The sequence below is a fragment of the Engraulis encrasicolus genome, chromosome 11, assembly GCF_034702125.1.
Source record: "Engraulis encrasicolus isolate BLACKSEA-1 chromosome 11, IST_EnEncr_1.0, whole genome shotgun sequence".
In the NCBI taxonomy this organism is placed as follows: Eukaryota; Metazoa; Chordata; class Actinopteri; order Clupeiformes; family Engraulidae; genus Engraulis; species Engraulis encrasicolus.
This window is the reverse complement of record NC_085867.1, coordinates 47,733,141-47,754,235: the sequence shown is the minus strand read 5'-3', so window position 1 is coordinate 47,754,235 and position 21,095 is coordinate 47,733,141. Positions and strand designations below refer to the sequence as shown.

The 21,095-nt window shown below is 46.4% G+C and overlaps 1 protein-coding gene and 1 long non-coding RNA gene across 2 annotated transcripts in view; one reads left to right on the top strand and one right to left on the bottom strand.

The window, feature by feature from the left end:
- kdm2bb (lysine (K)-specific demethylase 2Bb) overlaps positions 1-21,095 on the top strand; it is an 81,005-nt gene that overhangs the window by 33,438 nt on the left and 26,472 nt on the right. The gene's annotated exons all lie outside the window — the stretch shown is intronic.
- On the bottom strand, positions 17,187-19,801 carry LOC134458465 (uncharacterized). The gene is made up of 2 exons (XR_010036580.1): positions 19,287-19,801; positions 17,187-19,249 (listed from the first exon to the last, which is right to left on the bottom strand). It is a non-coding gene; the product is annotated as an uncharacterized LOC134458465 (long non-coding RNA).

The window sequence follows — 21,095 nt, the reverse complement described above, 5'->3', positions numbered from 1 at the left end:
AAACGGATGAAGCTTAACCATTTCTGACAGGTATGAGGAAGGAGAAGGTGTCATTGTCGTAGCACTGCCGTTTTGTCCACTTCACCTCTCGGTATCCCTTTGCATTGCAATTTCAATGATATAGACGCATGCAAAATATTTTAATTTCCACATTTATAGCAATTAATTCGCCTAAAACATGGTGGTACTCCACCTGGTAGCCACTGCATCCACATATATGCCAGCTTCGGACAAGTCTCTGCAGGGGGTTCTATTGAGTCTGACATTTTTGGATTTGTAAATGCGCCATACTGAACAACCATGCCATGTAATTTTTACAAGCAGAAATGGGGACCTGAAAGTTCTTGTGGGAAGTCATGGGATAGCCAAGAATGTGTGTGACAATTTCCAAAGACTCTTACTATTGGTTGCTGAGATATGACTTCACTTCCTGTTTGGGGGTGTTAGGAGGATTTTGATTGGCTGTCACGGCCAAACCGTAAAAGATGTAATAAAACCCTTTTACAAATCTCTTCAGAGTGCTCCCGAGAATATAATGTATAAGGTTTTGTGAAAATCCGACCAAATTTGAAGGATTAGGAGCACGTTATCGATTTTCAGCAAATGCAAAATGGCGGACATTTCGAAATGGTGGACATGCTGTCATAGGGTGCGTTGGATTCGTCTTGGCCCAAGGATTTCAACGGTACAACCAGATTTAAAATCAAGCATGTGGTTCAAAGGTTACAGGCAGAAATGTAGCTAAAACTTTGACCAGTTGGTGGGTGGTGACTTTGAACTGCTGGTGGCGCTAGAGTGTTTGAGCTAGCGACCTGATATTTCTTGTGGGGGGTCCTGGGATGGTCAAGAATGCATGTTACAATTTGCAGAAGACTCTGACAATGGTTTCCCAAGATATGACGTCACTTCCTGTTTGGCGACTTAATCCAAAATGGCGGACATTCTATAATGGTGGATATAATGTCATAGGGATCGTTCGATTCGTCTTTGCCCAAGGATTTCAACGCTACCACCAGATTTAAAATTGAGCGTGAGGTTCAAAAGTTACAGGCAGAAATGTAGCTAAAATTTTGACCAGCTGGTGGCGCCAGAGAGTTTGAGCTAGCGACCTGAATTTTGTTGTGGTGGGTCATGGTATATATGGACATGTCTGTGACAATTTTCAGAAGATTGTGACAATGGGTTCCCAAGATATGACTTCACTTCCTGTTTGGCAAGTTTTAGGCGCGTTTTAGGCCGTTTTTGATTGGCTGTCAAGGCTAAACGATAAAAGATATCCAATATGCCTTGAGACCTCATGTGTAGCTCAGTCCAGAGATACTATAAACCAAGTTTCGGGCGAATTGGTCAAAAATTGCGGGAAAAATAGCATTTTTATTGATTTTCACAAAATTCAAAATGGCGGGAAAACTATCCTGGCGGAAAATGACGTCATGGGTTGCGTTGGATTTGTCTAGGCCCAAGGATTCCAGGGATACCAGGTTTTTGAAAATTGGCCCGGCAGTTCAAAAGTTACAAGCAAAAATGTCCCTGAAATTTTGGCCTGCTGGTGGCGCTAGAGGATTGGGGGTGAGCACCCTTAAATCTGGTTCTGAGTAGCGGTCGCCATTTCCGACCACCGTGCCAAATTGCGTCCCACCAAATGCTTCTCAGACAAAATGGCGGACCCGAACAAGGAGCAAAAAGAAAAATAATAATAATAATAATAATCCGAGCAAGAACAATAGGGCCTCGCGCCCTACGGTGCTCGGGCCCTAAATATCAGAAACAACATATGTGGAGCCCATGGCACAACTCGAAGGGGATCGAAATATCATTTTAATACCGCCATTGGATTACATGCTACGATTTTCGGCTAAAAACGCTGTTGAGGTCTCATGAAATCGGGGGAAGTGACGTCACTTTCAAGCTCTATGCAAAGTACCGGTAACTTAAGTTGCATGCATTGCACCGTGTACACTGTAGTGGGTTAGAAAGACGCTATTCCTGAACCTGGTAGTTTTTAGTCTGCATGCTGCCAAAACACCTCCTGGACGAGAGGTGAAAAAGTCATGACTCATTAGCTTTTTTTTACACTGTAAATCGCCAGATCCATATTTAGGCCTACAGTTAGTTGGGCGAAAGTAGCTAAATTAATGCAAAAGTAGTGTAATGCCTTACATTTTAAATTTAGTAACATTGTAATGTAAGGCATTATTTTGAAAAGACAGTAACATGTTATCAATAATGTATTACAGTTTTTGTCAGATATGTCCTTTTACCATACTTCCATAAAGTTTGATTGCTTGCTGCTTTTGTCCATTAAACTGAGGATTTTTGTCATGTGACGGGTTGGCATATCACTTTCCATAGATAAATTACACCTCTTTTTGACTAAGAGTACTATTATTTTAGTAGGGAAGGGGGAGCCGTTAAATAAAAGATGATATTCTAATATGATTGAAATGTTCTGAAATGATGAACACTAGGGCTGTGACAATATTGAATCGAATCGTGATTCATCGTGATACGCAGTCACGACACTGTGTTGCGATGCAAGGGCGAAGTATCATGATGTGTCCTTTCAAAGTTCTGTTACCCTTTAGTCCAGAAAACAACCACATGATATGATGTGATGGTGCTCACAAGCTTCAAATCATCATCAGTATTATTTTTAAACTTTATTATTAGCCTTTTGCAACTCATTCTACATATAAACTACAGTATCATAGTTTTTAATCTATATTTTTATTGTATAATGTTGGCAAAGCAATGTTGAAAAAAGTAAATATCACAATGCATCGTAATAATACATGTATCGCAATGCATCATGATAATATCTCATGCATCTCTGGCATGTGTATCGTGATGCGCATCGAATCGTGAACCCCTTGCCATTACCCTCCCCTATAAAGAACACCTCTTTATTAGTCACAGGTGTTGAGGTGACTGGGGTCAGTGTTGGACAGTTGCACTGGAAGGCTGTGTGTGTGCGTGTGTGCGTGCATCAAACGCCCCCTGTAGCGAAGGGGAGTAGAGTTGCCCAGCTGGGACTCGAACCCAGACCTTCTCGGGGTAGTAAACTGGAGCTCTGACCGCTACACCAAAGAGCCAGGCTCGTTGGCATGTTAGTCAGAACACATCCACAACCCTAGTGATGGTCACTCCATCACACTGCCTTCCCCTTCGGGAAGCGCACCCGTGTGCGTCACACACTCATGGTGTCCCTCACGCAACTGCCCATCATGCTTCTCCCATCCAGCGTGCCCTGTAATCAATGCTTCACCCATCACTGGGGTCCCTCGCACCGGGGTCACCAATCTGGGGGTCCCTCACATGGAATTACGGCTCACACACAATGAGTACGCCTCCGATGGCCTCACGGTAGCCATCCCACTTCTGACACCATTTGTAGCGAAGGGGAGTAGAGTTGCCCAGCTGGGACTCGAACCCAGACCATCTGGGGTAGTAAACTGGGGCTCTGAGCGCTACACCAAAGAGCCAGGCTCGTTGGCATGTTAGTCAGAACACACACACAACCCTAGTGATGGTCACTCCATCACACCCCCTATGAAAAAATATTGCCTTGGCCCTATAGTAAAAATGTTGGAATCCAGGTTGCCCATCACTATCACCATTCTTTTGTATTTTCATGGGCCTGGTGGACCCAGTAGAATTCATCTAAATTTCAACATATTTTACACAGAGTGATTTTGCTGTGCATAGAACATTTTTATCACACAGCTGAGGCAATATGTTTTTATTGGGTAACTTTATGCACCAAAATGTCCATTTCTATTCCAAGATTTTGACTCTCACCATTATTTTCTATTTTCATGGGGCTGGTGGCTCCGGTAGACTTCATCCAAATTTCAAAATATTTTACACAGTGTGTGTTTTACTGGGTGTAGAAAATTTTTACTATAGGGCCAAGGCAATATTTTTTCATAGGGGGCATTTGATGCACCCTAGCGTGCGTGTGTGTTCATGTGCGTGCGTGCGTGCACATGCAAGCGTGTGTGTGCGCGCGTGTTTGCATGTGTGTGCACATGCATGTGTGTGTGTTTTTGTGTGTACAGTGTGCAGGCGGTCGGGCGGGCGGGCGGTCGGGCATGTACGTATGTTATTGCTTGTGTGTGTGTGGATGAAAGTGTTGTTTCTACAGTAATTCTAATTTGTGTGAAGCGGCATTGCCATGTGGCCCTGTGCCCTACATGGCCACTGCTGTTGGCACCGGTTGGCAGGGCCTTATCTCTCCTGATGTTGGCACCGGTTGGCAGGGTCTTATCTCCTGGCACCGGACCCAGGTATAACGGCCACAACACCCAACAGCCAGTGTTGCCAGATTGGGCGGTTTCCCGCCTTATTGGGCTGCTTAGGATGGCATGACGCCTGCGGGTAAAAATGTCAAACGCCCAATTCTTGGCCATAGAAATCAATAGAATTGGGCTGGATGTAGTGCTTCCAGGTGGGTTTTTTGAGCATTTTTGGGGCTGGAAATCATCAGCCTCATCTGGCAACCCTGCCAACAGCCATCCCTCCTGACCATTACCCAGTAGCAGACATGCAAATGCAGTTACTGGCAAGGGCATCAACTAGAGCAGGGGTTCCCAAAGTGGGGTGCACGGCCTGCATTAACCCCTTAGCGCAGCACTATGGCTCTCTGTAATGTCATAAAAATGTTGTTGTGATGTAGTTAAGCATTTTCAGCAAGTGAATTGGGTCGCCGGCGACCCCTGCTGCAGTAAGAGGCTACGGGGGTGCGCGAGCTGAATAGAGCAATGGCTGATATGGTAGTTTTTATCCAGTATTAATGAACATTAAGTAATTTTTAATGGTATGGTGCATTGTATGCTGGAAGGGTCCATCTGAAGTGTAGTTAAATTCCAAGGCTATTGGAAAAGAGGATTCCCCAAAAACGATTGTGCTTAACAAGCAGTGAATCCATACTTGCACGGCCATCAGCACACCAAAATATTGGCTCAGGGGGTGCGCAAACCACATTGAAATGTATAAGGGGGTGCGCAGGGAAAAAAAGTTTGGGAACCGCTGCATTAGAGCCCTGGACCCAGTGCGTACAATTTAAGAGTAGAATTCATTTGTGTGTGTAAGGTGATCATTGACTATGTGGGAAGTTGTGTAATTCTGTGTGGGTGGTGTTATAGTTAACGATTCTGTTATTCCTGTGTATTGGAGTTGTGTAATGCTAGTCAATAGTCTTGTTTCCTTTGCTGTGTTTTACATCGTGTGAGCATTATTTTCAACGCATGGAAATTCAGATCACTATCATAAATGTGTAAACACTATGTGGCACTGATGAATATGTTTTGGTGTGTGAGCGTGTGCAGTGCACGTGTGAATGCATGCCAGTGACTCAGTGCGGGCACCTGGGCAGTGTGTGCTGTATTTAAAAAAGAGCAAACAAGCAAACGAAAAGAGATGTGCTTTGTTTTTTTGCGGGAAGTGACCATTTGCTTCAGCAGTGGGTGTGCCGTGCTGTGCTATGTCGGACCGGCCTCTCCTTTTATTCTGCTGGCTCGTGGGAAGCACTGTGATGCAATTTCCTGTCGCTCCCAGCAGGCCGCTCTGCTCTGCTCTGCTCTGCTCTGTTCAGCTCAGCTCAGTTCCCTGGAAGTCCCTCTGCCCAGCATTCCATGGAACTGGGGAGGAGGGCGTGGAGGACTGGAGCGTTCGTACTGTAGCTTGTGCCAAAAAGGAGCCGGTCATGTCATGTGCCCCAGCTGTGTGTGTGTGTGTGTGTGTGTGTGTGTGTGTGTGTGTGTGTGTGTGTGTGTGTGTGTGTGTGTGTGTGTGTGTGTGTGTGTGTGTGTGCGCGTGCGCGCGCGCGTGTGTGTGCTTTTGTTGTTGTTGCTGTTGTAGGACAGTGGTGGTGTGTGTGTGTTGTGTCTTGTTGCCTGCTGTGCCGCTGCCTACACCCCAGTTGGGACAGAGGAGGAGAGGAGAGGAGAGGGGTGGTGTGGTGTGTCTGGCCCATTTAAAAGCCAGCTGCTTCATCTGAAGCCTTATTGTGTCTTTTCTAATCCTTTGCCATCTGTCCCAAACACACACACACACACACACACACACACACACACACACACACACACACACACACACACACACACACACACACACACACACACACACACACACACACACACACACAATCCAACCCCTTACCCCAGCTTCCACACTCACTCACTCGCTCGCTCATCAATATTCAGAGCCCTGTGCTGTGTGTGTGCCACTGGTCAGGGAGCACCTTACACACACGCTCACATATTCATGAGCCTCATTTGCATACTGCGCTCCAATTGGCTGTGTGCTGCTCCTGTTGCTCTGTCCCCTTCAGGGCTGACTGAGTGTGTGTGTGTGTGTGTGTGTGTGTGTGTGTGTGTGTGTGTGTGTGTGTGTGTGTGTGTGTGTGTGTGTGTGTGTGTGTGTGTGTGTGTGTGTGTGTGTGTGTGCGGGGGTGCTGGAGGGAGGGGCCTACGGGCTGCGTGGGCCAGCAGCACAGCACAGGACAGGAAGGAGAGGAGATGAAGGCGGGGCCTGGAAGGGAAGTAGGGGGAGGGGAGAGGAAGAGAGCGAGAGAGAGAGAGAGAGGAGGAGGTCCATCTGGCAGGCAGGCAAGGCAGGCAGTCTCCCTCTTCACTTCAGCCATGTCAGTTTTGTGTGAGCGCAGCGTGGTGGACCCTGACTGAGCGCGGCACGGGGCAGTGTGTGTGTGTGGAGAGTCAGAGAGAGAGAGAGAGAGAGAGGAGGAGGGGAACAAAAAGAAAGAGCAAAAAGAAGAGCAAAGAAAGAAAGAAAGAACGAGGAGTTTCTTTTGGTCATGTCGCTGAGTGCAGAAGATGAGGATTATGAGTCGGATGCTGAGCAGCAGGTGAGAAGAATTTCACAACAACTGACTACTCATTTCACAACAACTGACTACTCATATCACAACAGCTTTTAAGTGACTAACTGACTCGCAAGCAATAGCCAAAAGACTAACTGACAAAGAACAACTGACAACTGATCTCTCAACAGTCAGCGGACTACTATCTCACAACAGCCAACAGACTAACTTAACAACAGCTAAAGTGACTAACTGTGTCCCAACAGCCAACAGACTAACTGACAAAAAAAAACAACTGACTACTGATCTCACAACAGCTAACTGTGTAGCTCACAATAGTCAACAGAGTAACTGACCACAGAACAACTGACTACTGATCTCTCAACAGTCAACGGATTGCTATATCACAACAACCAACAGGCTAACTGTTCTCAAGACAACTGACTACTCTTCTCACAGCAGCTAACTGACTAACTCACAATAGCCAACAGTCAGACTAACTGTTTTCAAAACAACTGACTACCGTTCTCACAACAACTAACTGACTAACTCACAATAGCCAACAGTCAGACTAACTGTTTTCAGCCAACAGAGTTACTATTTCACAACAGGCAACAGACTACTGATCTCATAATAGACACCACACTCTCTCACAGTCAACACGCTTAGTTTCTCTCAACAGCCAGATGACTGAGTGTTTCGCAATAGCCGAGTAACTTATATCACAGTAGTTCTGCACATGCTAACTATATCACAACAGCCAACTTGTAAATGGACTCGCAACAGCCAGAGGACCCAGCACAATCGAGTTTTGATGTCACTACGACAGCTTACAGACCAACTGACTCACAACAAACAACAGACTGTCTCACAACAGCCAACTGACCCACTGCTGTGTCTCATAACTGTCAAACGACTGACTGACCAAACAGTCTACAGACTTGTTTGCAACACTCTACTCACTTATTAGCAGCATAACATTCAGCTAGCTTTCTAACCAACACCATTTCACTAACACAAGAGCTCGGAAACAATTCATAGCACACACAGGCTACTAAAAAGGAAACTTGTCTACTAGCTAGTGTGTCATAGGGGTGTAATGCAATGCAATGGGCTGACTGTTTGTGCAATGTAAATCTTACAATCACACAACAACAATCTGACAGACCTTTCAGTAATGCTGAAAAAATCCATAAAAGCCCTTCTAGGGATTGGCATTGGAAATTAGCCTTGGCTATAAATGCTATGATAGTTTCTGTTGGACTACAGGATGTGTATCTGTCCCTATCAAATGAGCCATAAGTTTGCCATTCGATGGCAAGGCTCAAAAACAACTGGACAGGCCACATGACAGAACAGTAATGAGTGTGTAGGGCGCTGTGCGTGTGCGTGCGTGCGTGCGCGCGCGTATGTGTGTGTGTGTGTGTGTGCGTGCGTGCGTGCGCGCGCGCGCGTGTGTGTGTGTGTGTGTGTCTTTAAACGTTTTAACTCATCTTGTGCTCATTTAGGCAAGGGTTTGAATCGTAGTGGGTAGGACTGTGTGTGTGTGTGTGTGTGTGTGTGTGTGTGTGTGTGTGTGTGTGTGTGTGTGTGTGTGTGTGTGTGTGTGTGTGTGTGTGTGTGTGTGTGTGTGTGTGTGTGTGTGTGTGTGTGTGTGTGTGTGTGTGTGTGTGTGTGTGTGTGTGTGTGAGAGAGAGAGAGAGAGAGAGAGAGAGAGAGAGTGGGTGGGGGTGAACTGTATGCTTTGTTGCTTTCTTTCTAAACTACCTTTAGTCAGATGACACTTAAAAGCAAGCAGCGTGTGGTGCCCTGGGGGCAGCTACCATTTGTGGAGGGGGAGAGAGAGATCTGTCAGGCTTTCTAACACATGATGAAGAATTTGTACTTGTTAAGGTATGCAAGAGAGAACGGAAACTACTCAAGTATTCTGAACCATCAGACGGCAAATACACACAAACTTGCTAGTCCTGTTGGAAGCCAGCTGAGCTTGCACACAGTTGCTAACCTTGTTGTTGACTGACTGTGCACACATGTCTTACAGTGGAGGGGGAAGATCACCCAAAAGAAAGTACTTGGCTTTTGACTAGCTTTCTATTCATAACAAAACTGTTTTTGAGCCTTTAGAGCCCAGCTGTTGTAATCGCAAACAAGAGGTTGTGTCCATTTTGTAGGCTAGATAAGCTAAGATCAGTTAGCCATGTGAAGGAAGGAGCCCATGACATGCTAGCAACAAGGCTACCTCCTGTAGGCTACAGTAGCCTACATGACCATGCCTGTCTGTCCATGCTGAGTGACAGCTAATGCTGAGAATGAGGAAGGCAGTGTCTACTCTTACCCTCTAGCTCACCTCTGGAAGATCACTCTTGTCTATCGTTCAGGTCTGTTTGACTTGACACATTAATGATTAAACCATGATTTGCATGCATTTGTTTTTGCTTCAAGCTTTTTGGAGTTGGGTGTGCGTGCGTGTGCACGCGTGTGCACGCGCTTTAGTGTAGTGTAGTGTATTGTAGTGTAGTGTAGTCTAAAACAGAATTGCATAAGAAGCCACGCAAGCGTGACTGCATTCTTGCTTATCTTGCTTGGGTAGTTTAACGGTACTGCATTGTGTGAGGTAGAGGGAGAGGGAGAGAGATTCAGAGAAAGAGATAGAGGACGATCTAAGCAAAACTGCATGACCACCCATGTGAACGGCTGACCACATTCTTATCTGCCTTATATTAGCAGTTGAAGGGCAAGTGCGTGTGTGCGTGTGTGCGTGTGTGCGTGCGTGCGTGCGTGCGTGCGTGCGTGCGTGCATGCATGCTCCGGTCTGTGCGTGCATTTACACAGGCTGGCCAGATGAGGCCCAAACATTAGCCAGTTATGGCCCAGGTGTGACCGGGACCAGGGCCTGACTATCCATAAGGGGCAGTGGCACAGGGCCCAGGGGCACCAACCACTTACAACCAGTTATGGGGCACTGCATGATGGCCCGTGTACATCGGGCACTACCTATGCGACCCAGGTAGCTGGGGTGGTTGAAGAAGTTTCGCCATGAATTAGTTTTATTTGCTCTGGACGCTGCACTGACATGTTTGATTCAGCTAATCACATAACGGCTCTGTCTTGACAGCCTGGGACATTCCTCGATATGAACGTTCCAATTGGTTTTCGCCGAACCGCGTCATAGCGAATTCGCTTAAGATTAGCTTGAGTTTAATCGTCAAAATTCGCCCTGGTCGCTCAAGAATCTTCGCTCCTGGCGAATTCGCTCTGGTAGGTTTATTCGCCTTTCCTCCATAGAGAAACAATGACTTCCGCCGCGCAGGTCGCCTAGTTCGCCTTCGATGTACACGGGGCTTGACACAGACTTTACATATATTGTTCATAAAGGGGGCACCTATTGGGTATTAGTGACCGGGGGCACCACAGTGTCTTAATAACGGTCCTGCTGGGACGCACGCACACACACACACAAGTGTGGAGGTCAGTAAAGGACGTGAGGACCCCCCCCTCTCCACATGTCTCTGTCGTGCTCCGCCATGGGAGGCCGCCCGGTCCTCTTGGTACTCGAGGAATGGCATACCAAGAGCGGTGCCAGCTGTTATCTGATCATCTGGACTCCAGGGTTACATTTGACATGCTGTCGTAATCTTGGGGCCTCCTCCTGGATTACAGTATGCGTATGCGTATGCGTGCGAGTACAACTCAACAGGGTATCTTTAGATCAGAGGTGGGGAACCTTTTTCATTCGAGGGGCCACTTCAAATTCATCCGAGGGCTGTAAATGTCTATGAACACAAACCAGGATTTCCCTCTGCACTTTAGGCCTATATTGAAGGCAGCCACCTTTGAAACAGACCCCACCTTCTCTAGGTCCCCTGAATATGACTTAATTGCATTGCAAATTCCTTAACAAAATATGCCATATTTCATGTGAAGCTGCATAACATTAAAGTTATATCGAGGACCGGATAAAATGGCCTCAAAGGCAGCAAACGGCCCTCGAGACATAGGTTCCCCACCCCTGCTCTAGATCAATACCCTTAAGCCTTACTTACAGTACTATACGCATGCATGGGAAGGCTCTGCTCTTTTGAGAAAGTGTCCCATCGTTGTAATGTATTCTAGTCAGCCCAAAGTTTCCTCTTATCATAATGAGCTCCAGTCACTCACTCACCTGTGCTAACCTTCTTAAGGGCCATTCACACACGTCACTACTAGTTACTCGCTCAGCGAATTAACTCAATAGAATGTCAATGTGTTCCAGCGAGACTAGCAGGCGAGTAGGCGAGTACTGTACAAGCGATGCGATGTGGGCGGATCCCGAGTTGAAAATATTTTATCTTCGAGTGAGGCGAGTAAGTGAGTAACCAATTGGAAGGCAGAGTTTGGTACTTCTCGCCTGTTCATTGGCAGTTAAAGCCGCGGGAACTTTCCATGAACGTTCCATGAAAGAGAGGCGAGTAGGCGAGCAAGTGAGAAGCTAGTAAATAACAGCGATGTGTGTGTACGGCCCTTTATGCCTTTATGCCGTGTTGATTCCCCATGCCTTATGCAGTATTGTGCTGATCATGTACTGTGTGCTACTCTGTTTGGACTCTTTTGGATAAAAGCATCTGCCAATTGTAGTAATATAATGTAGCAGCATAATATATTTTACTGTTGTGCATGCTAAATTTAAGTGTTGAGAGACCATGAGTATATGTGATATTTCTCTTCATATTACATTTATGGAGTCTTACCGTGCAGTCACACCGCGGGCATTGAACGCGTGGAAAGATGCGGAAGTGATTGACTTTGTATGGGAGAGCAGGCGGCGAACGAGGCAAACGCGTCGGGAGTGTTTCTAGAGGCGAGGGCATCAAAAGCGTCAAAAGCCGAGGGCGGCAGAAGTTGAACTTCATCTAAAAATATGTAATGAGCTCGGCAGCGGCAGGGCGTCAGCCAATGGAATGTTCACATTTTTCTAAACACGAGCTTCGGTTGGTCGAGATTCCTGGCCGAACGCTTCAGGTTGAATCGTTTGCCTCGTTCAACGCCCCTGGCTAGGGCTTTCCAGGCAGGAGTCAGCAGCGTTGTGGCTCTTTCAGCGCCTTCGGTGTGATCGCGGCATTACAGACGGTTTGTGTGTAGAGTCACATCCATCCAGGCACGGAGTGTGGAAAGATTTTAGGTGTAAACGGATGGATTTATTTTTGGAACTTGACATTCAACTTCAAGTAATGGCATTCAAGATCAAGCTCAGTTTTTGGACTAACACTGTTATGGGCTTGCTATGCTCCTTGCATGGAGCAGTGCCCAAACGAATAGAGTTGGAGGTGTATGTGCTTTAAAGTGTTTTTTTCCCCCTTTATGAATTATTACTTGTCTTGTTTAGAAGTACCATCTCATATTTGTGATGTGGTGTGGTGAGTGTAGTAGTTTTCAAGGCGTAGGGGTTTTCAGACGAGGCGGCGAGGCTCTTGAACAAAACCTCCTGAACTTCCGCCATCAGCGGAGTATTTTTAACCCTTCCATCCTGTCACTCTACTACGAGCACTCCTTTGTAGGCCACCGGCACAGGCACAGCCCAGACCTCCCTCTCTCTACCGTTCTCTCCTTCTGCCTCTTTCTCTTCTTGTGTTTTTCTCTTTCTTCTTCTTCTTCTTCTTCTTCTTCTTCTTCTTCTTCTTCTTCTCTCTCTCTCTCTCTCTCTCTCTCTCTCTCTCTCTCTCCCTCCCTCTCTCTCTCTCTCTAGCCAGTCCCTCACTCTCTCATCCACTGTTCCAATACACACACTCCCCCCCCCCGCTTCACACACACACACACACACCTATCCCAACCACACACACACACACACACACACACACACACACACACACCACATGCACACCACATGCCTACACGCTACAAACACACACACAAACACACACACACACACACACACACACACACACACACACACACACACACACACACACACACACACACACACACACACACACACACACACCACATGCCTACACGCTACAAACACACACACACACACACACACACACACACACACACACACACACACACACACACACACACACACACACACACACACACACACACACACACACACACACACACACACACACACACACACACACACACACACACCACATGCCCTACACGCTACAAACACACTGCCTGTGAGAGAAGCAACATGCCCCATAAGGGCCTCCTGTGTGTATCAGACCATCTATTGAGCTTTGGGAAACACACTCACCTCTTGAACTCCCGGCTCTTAAGTGACCTCCTCCTCCTCCACCTCCTCCTCCTCCTCCTTTATTCCCTCCTCCTCCTCCTTTATTCCCTCCTCCTCCTCCTCCCCCTCCTCCTTCCTCCTCCTCTATTCCCTCCTCCTCCTCCTCCTCCTCTTCCTCCTCCTCCTCCTTTATTCCCTCCTCCTTCCTCCTCTATTCCATCCTCCTCCTCCTCCTTCCTCCTCTCCCTCCTCCTCCTCCTTTTCTTTTCCTCTTGCTTTGCCTCCTCATCTCTCTCCTCTTCCTCCTCTCCCTCTACTTCTCTCCTCCCTCCTTCTCTCCCTAGTATCCCACCTATTCCTTTTCCTCTCCCCCTCATCTCCTCTTGCTCTGGAGGAATGCAGCCCCAGTGCCACCAAGTGAGCCCAGAGCCAAGCTTTACTGCCAGGGCCCACACCACACACTACAGGCCCAAGCTTTACTGCCACGGACATGGTTCCCCATAAAGCACACTACAGGCCCAAGCTTTACTGCCAGGGCCAAGCTTTACTGCCAGGGCCATGGTTCCCCACACCACACACTACAGGCCCAAGCTTTACTGCCAGGGCCCACACCACACACTACAGGCCCAAGCTTTACTGCCAGGGCCATGGTTCCCCACACCACACACTGCAGGCCCAAGCTTTACTGCCACGGACATGGTTCCCCATAAAGCACACTACAGGCCCAAGCTTTACTGCCAGGGCCATGGTTCCCCACACCACACAACAAGCTTTACTGCCGGGGCCATGGTTCCCCACACCACACACTACAGAGCCAAGCTTTACTGCCAGGGCCATGGTTCCCCACACCACACACTGCAGGCCCAAGCTTTACTGCCAGGGCCATGGTTCCCCACACCACACACTACAGAGCCAAGCTTACTGCCAGGGCCATGGTTCCCCACAAAGCCCACTGCAGCCCCAGTGCCACCAATAGCGCATTCAGGCCAACTGAGAACCGTGCCGGTGCCCGTTCCCGCACCTAATCGCGAACCAGCTATCGTGTTCACAGATTTTTGCGTTCGCGAACCGGAAAGTTGGTTCGCAATGCGAACCGCAAAATGCTAGGTTTTTCTCCGCGAACCGTGACGACAGCGTGGCCGTCAGGAGGTTCATCCGGGTAACACAGTCACGTGCAGGAAAAAGTTCAGAGCCCGGTATGAACACAGGGGGGTTCGCAGATGAGTACTTTAGTGCGGAACGTTACTGGTGCGGGCACCAGCTCCGGCTCCGTTCTGGTCGGCCTGAAAGCCCTACAAGTGAGCCCAGTGCCAAGCTTACTGCCAGGGGCATGGTTCCCCACACCACACACTGCAGGCCCAAGCTTTACTGCCAGGGCCATGGTTCCCCATAAAGCACCCTACAGCCTCAGTGCGACCAAGTGAGCCCATACCACACACTGCAGTCCCAGTGCCACCAAGTGAGCTCAGACCAAAGCTTACTGCCAGGGGCATGATGGTTCCCCACAAAGCACCCTGAAGGCCCACGCTGGCTGCCAGCTTTTTCTGGAGACTCAGCAGGAAATCAGGTGTAGTGGGAAGACCACAGATTTCTAGCGGTACACTTTCTCTGACACTTGCTCCACTTTTATCATCTTCAGTGTAAAACAGGAAACTCTTGAAGGACTTGTTGGAACAAGTTACTTTGGTGTGTGTGTGTGTGTGTGCAAGCGTGAGTGCATCTGTGCGTGCATGTGTGTGTGTGTGTATGTGTGTGTGTGTGCACTCACGCACGTGTATGTGTGGGCATGCATGCATGCATCGTATATCAATCTTTTTTCTCTCGCTGCAAAGTTTGCAGACACACATACTGTTGCAGGTCGGCCAGTGTAGCAAGCTTGGCAAGGAACACGGACTACTGAAGTGCCATTCTGATTAGATAAGAGATGCATAGATGTGGTAGATTTTTCAACCCACCAGTCACTTTCACTGGTAAAAACAGTGAGTGACTGGTAGACATTTAAATCTACCTGCCACCGTGACTGGTGGGGGGAAAACTTAAGTTCCACCCCTGATGTGCATGCATGGACTTCGGTGTAGTGCTTACCTCTCAGCTAACCGCACTTCCTTTTAATGATGTGTGGTAGGAGAGAGAGAGTTGTACCACAGAGAGCACGAGAGAGAGAGAGAGAGAGAGAGAAGGGGGGGGGGGAGAGCTGCAGAACTACAGAATGGAGTTGGTGGTGGTGGTTACTATTGGCTTTGCTGTTGGTGATGTTGGTAGTGGTGGTGTTGGTGTTGCTGGTGTTGTTTTTGTTGTTGGTGTTGGTGTTTTTGTTGGTGGTGTTGCTGTTGCTGTTGGTGTTTTTGTTGGTGGTGTGGGTGTTGTTATTGTTGGTGTTGTTTTTTTGTTGGTGGTGTTGCTGGAGTTGGTGTTGTTGTTGTTGTTGTAGGTGCTTCTGGTGGTGGTGGTGGTGGTGGTGTTGCAGGTGTTGTTTTTGTTGTTGTTGTTGTTGCTGTTGCTGTTTACTCTGTGGGGGGAGAGAGAGCTGCAGTACTACAGAATGGAGTTGGTGGTGGTGGTTACTATGGGCTTTGCTGTTGGTGGTGTTGGTAGTGGTGGTGTTGGTGTTGCTGGTGTTGTTTTTGTTGTTGGTGTTGGTGTTTTTGTTGGTGGTGTTGCTGTTGCTGTTGGTGTTTTTGTTGGTGGTGTGGGTGTTATTGTTGGTGTTGTTTTTGTTGTTGGTGGTGTTGCTGGTGTTGGTGTTGTTGTTGTTGTTGTAGGTGTTTCTGGTGGTGGTGGTGGTGGTGTTGCAGGTGTTGTTTTTGTTGTTGTTGTTGTTGCTGTTGCTGTTTACTCTGTGGTATGGTGAGCTGTTGTATGATCCAGAAGGCCTTGCTTCCATCCTGTTGCAGAGACCTCCAGCTGTAATCTGAATGCCCCCCCCCCAATCTGAGGCGTACAGTAATCTGAATGCCCCCTCCCCAATCTGAGGCGTACAGTAATCTGAATGCCCCCCCTCCATCTGAGGCGTACAGTAATCTGAATGCCCCCTCCCCTCTCTGAGGCGTACAGTAATCTGAATGCCCCCCCCAATCTGAGGCATACAGTAATCTGAATGCCCCCTCCCCCCAATCTGAGGGACACAGTCATCTGAAAGCCCCCCCCCATCTAATACATACAGTAATCTGAATGCCCCCTCCCCTCCCAATCTGTCTCCTGCGGTTTAGAAGAGGTCTTCATCTGCACCCCTTCTAATCTCGCCCCTGGTGTGTGTGTGTGTGTGTGTGTGCGTGCGTGCGTGCGTGCGTGCGTGCGTGCGTGCGTGGGTGCGTGCGTGTGTGTGTGTGTGTGTGTGTGTGTGTGTGTGAGAGATGTACAGCCCGTCAGATGATGGTGCATAAATGCCACAGGCCAGATAAGGACTGTGCCACTTGAACGCCGAGACACACAAACACACACGGCCATTATAGTCATCATTATGCATCACGCTTGTATTGCACACATGTATGTATGCCATCGCACAGTACATTGCAAACGGCAATGCTGACTGGCAGTCACCTAAACTCATCACCTTTTGGTGACAGTCACCTTTTGGGGGGGGGTGTCACCATAAAGAGCACTGGAAGATTGGAAAAATGTTGCCTGGTCTGATGAGTCTGATACCTCCTGCAACACTCAGGTGGAATGGTCAGAATTTGGCGTCAGCAGCATGAAAACATAGGTAAACCCTGCTTTACATCAATGTTTCAGACTGGAGATGGTAACACTTTAGAATAATGGATGCAAAAAAGCATTATAAAGACTTAATAAATAATTAACTATTGATGAACAAAACATTAACAAACGTTTGTAAATGATTAGGAAATGTAAACAAATGCTTGTAAATGACTAGGAAATGTTATGTTAATATTTCATATTTATCAAACATTTACAAGTTGCTTGTAAATGAATAAAATAGTCTGTTATAAGGTGTGTAAAATCTTGAATATATCATTTGTAGATATTTTATAAAGCATTAATAAAGCTTAGTTAATAATAAAAACATTTGTTAATGTTTTATTCATCATTAGTTAATTATTTACTGAGTCTTTACTAAGGAACATTATTATAAAGTGTTACCCTCAAGATTTGTTTTCCGCTGGAGACTGTCACCTTTTTTTCTTTGACGAGTTTGCAGGTCTGATACTCAGTCTTTCCTGTGTATGCATTAAAATGTGCAATGTGCTGCTTACCAGAACATGGTGTTCACATTGAGGAAGTGGTTGTGTGGTTATTAAAGGTCATGGACTACATCTGATTGGCTGAGACACAGTTCAAGCATCGTCCAGGAGTGAAGATATCCAACGATATATATCATGATGGTCCATGCATGACCCTTCACAGCCTAATCATCACTGTAAAAGATGCAATATAGTTGTTCACTTAACGCAAGCATTCTGCTCCATGCAATACATACTGGTACATAAACAATTGTGAGGAAAGCAAGAAAAAGTTCTGAAAGACACGCAGGTTTTCAGATTGGCAGGCACCCTCAGCAATTGACCAAATTCAGACTGTGAACAACAGCCAGGCGTGGTTGCAAGGAATGTACAGATTTGGTCATTGTGTACAAACAGACTCTTGTTGCCTAGAAACCAAAGATGCCCCTGGTTATTAACTGAAACTGTTTTGTTGAGCTGAGACTCAAGTGATAAAAAAGCAACCAAATAAAGACAGAAAACAACTTAAAAATTGTGTTTATGGCCTAACTGTTTGGCAATGGAGCTGTTGTGTTAAAGCAGTGATTCTCAAAGTGTGGTCCGGGTACCACTAGTGGTACGCGACAGAGCTCAGGTGGTCCACAAGGGGATTTCTACTTTTCCAAGACAAGCAGTAGACTATATTTGTAATATTATTGCAAAGCTAAACATAGCTGAAGTCTCATTTTCACCGCAATAAGCCAGGCTTGTGAATGTGAATAAGAAGTAAGTGATCTGCATCAAAATTAGCACCCGTCAGCTGTCAATTCAGTAGACAGGTGGTCCGTGAACATTTTTGGGGGGACAAAGTGGTCCTCGATCTGAAAAAGTTTAAGAAACACTGTGTTAAAGCAACTCAGCCTTTGACAACCTGAGGGGCATTCTAAGAACCTGATTCAGGAGTAAATCAGATTTTGTTAAGAGGTAAATCATCTAGTAGAAGAGCCTGGAGTCCTCATTTTATTCTTAAGAAAATATATTTAGGTTTATTATAGGCTGAGGGCAGCTTTTCTTAAAAAGGGCTAAGGCATTCAGCACCCTTTTTGGCAGGTGCCTTAGGCGTCAATGGGTTAAAGGGACGTTTCTATTGACCAACCCTGAGTTTACCTGTCGGACTACAGCCCAGGGGCAGAGGTATAGGATGGGCAAGCAGGGGAATAGCCCCTGGTCCCAGAGCCCTCCCATATTGGTGGTGGGGGCCCTATTATGATGTTGGCAGGACATATGGGGGGCCTTATCAGTGTTAAGCCCTGGGGCCCCATTTACAATTGCTCCACCTCTGCTACAGCCCCAATGACCAGCTACTGTGCCACTGGCCAGTCCTTTGTTTGCATTAGTAGATGTTTGCTGCTGAGTGCTGATAGGCTATCCAAATTAAGTAGCAACAATAAGTGGCCTACCTATTAAATATAGTGACATGTCTCCATAACAACAGGATTTTAATACCGACCTGCTTTGTGGTCATGTTTGCATACTGTATACAGTACTCACAAGCTGCTAGCACCACTTTGTTCCCAGGCCTGACTGTGTAATTTTATGTTTACTCGTTGTGTGTGCCATAGCACTAAGGGACCATGAGGGATAATGTTGCGTAATAAGAACAACAACATAATAGCACTCTCAAGCTGCAGAGCTAAGAAGCCTGAAAACATGGGGTTGTATAGAACTGTGGAATTGATGACCTTGGAACATGGTGCTTTAGAACTGTGAAAATATCTAGGACCTATGAACACACTGTATTGTTTTAGAATTGTGAAGACTAGAACCTTGGAGCATGGGACTGTAGAATTGTGATGAAGAGAACTTTCGAACATTGGGCTGTATGTGTGGGGAATAGAACATTGGAACATGGGGGCTGTTGAATTTTGAAGAATAGGACTCTGGAACATGGCGCTGTAGAATGTTTAAGAATAGAACTCTGGAACATGGTGCTATAGAATTGTGTTGAATATAACCTTGGAACATTGGATAGTAGATTGTGAAGAATATAACCTTGGAACATTGGATAGTAGATTGTGAAGAATATAACTTTGGAATGTAGAGTTGTGGAACTGTACCTCGGAACATATTTTATAACTTCTGCTGCCTTGGAAGACAACTCCTAGAAACGTCTAGGCCTGCGGCGGAGTACACCAGGTGTTAGTGCGTCATTAGTTTGACCATTGTTTATCAGATTGTACAGGCATAAGGTGGGCTTTACAGTCAAATTTCCTTTAGACCTCACAGTACACTCAGCTGGTGCAGCCCACTGCTGGGAATGTGGGGAATCTTATGACATGGTCCCATGATCTACTGTACTGGGTAAATCTGGCAGACATGGAAACATATGACCCAGGCAGTATAGAGTTTGACCCCAGCAACTCCTATGTTTACAGTAGCAACATACTGATGTCGAACTACTGGAGGAGTGGCCACAAGGAGACTGGAGGGGGTTGGCTTATGTTGGCCCCTCTGCCCACCCACTTTAACCCATTTTGTCCTAAGCCCTTTTTGGGAAAGGCTGCACTCTCCTTATTAAAACCTAAATATCTCAGCATCCGAAGCACAGAAGTTGAGAATGTATTCATTCAGCTCTAATTTACCCACATCTTTAATAAAACCGCTCAAATATGAAGAACCAAAATGCAGCGTATATGTCGCTCCAGGACACAATGGGTTACAATCAGGCCCAGCAAATGAGTGCTCCTTCTGTCTGATTAATAGTAACATGTGTGTTTTAGGAAAGTGAAGGCCCATCTGATTTAAAAAATATATATATTTGGCTACGCCCGTGACATCACGTTTAAGTTTCATAGCTTGTAAGTTACACACATTCACACAGTGCCACAAAGAGACACAGAGAAAGTTAGCCACATTGAAACCAAGTTACGCTGTAAATAGTTGTGATTCTAGTGTTTATGCGTTTTATCATGATTACTGATCTCAGAGATTTCAGTTGAATTTCAGTTGAACACACACACACACACACACACACACACACACACACACACACACACACACACACACACACACACACACACACACACACACACACACACACACACACACACACACACACACACACACACACACACACAATGTTCTGTCACTTTCTTAGTCATGTGTCATAGTGAAACTGAGGTGCAGAACATTTCTCAAGTACTACCGCTTTCACTTGAAGCAGTGTTAACTAGAAGTACTCAGAGAGCGCAGACCTCCGCCAGGGAAGCTGCTTGATAGAACATTTGACTATGTTACACCCTAAATCTTTCTCCCTTCTTTTTGAGTCCCCGTAATTCAATTTCTGGTCTAGGGTTGTCTAGATATAGGGCCTATAGGCCAGCAATGGTGAAGAATCTTTTAAAAAGTCCTGGTTCCGGTTCGTGATCCGAATCACCCCCAGAATTTAATTACTTGTTCCTTGGGTCATTATCAAGAACTCCAGAAAGTTTCGTCCAAATCCGTTGATTAGTTTTTGAATTATGCTGCTGACAAACAGACAAACCAACGCGACCGAAAACATTACCTCCTTGGCGGAGGTAATAAATAGGAGAAACGCAACAGAAATGAAGGAGAAAGCAATAAATCTGAACTCTGAGTTAAACTTCAATGTCAGGCATTGTAATGTAGAGAGTGTTAAAAAAAGTAAATTATCATTCCGCATCTGTGTAGATTAAGACGCAACTTTAGAAAATAATCTGCACACTTAAGGCCTGGCTGCAGTGAAGCGTGAAACGTTTGAAGTGTGTGGATTCTTTTCTTAATTAAACAGACATTTGAAAGCTCTCTTCATAAATGTAGGTCAGTGTTAACAAACGGTCTGCTGTTTCTTTAGCGCTATTAATATCACTCCAGCTTG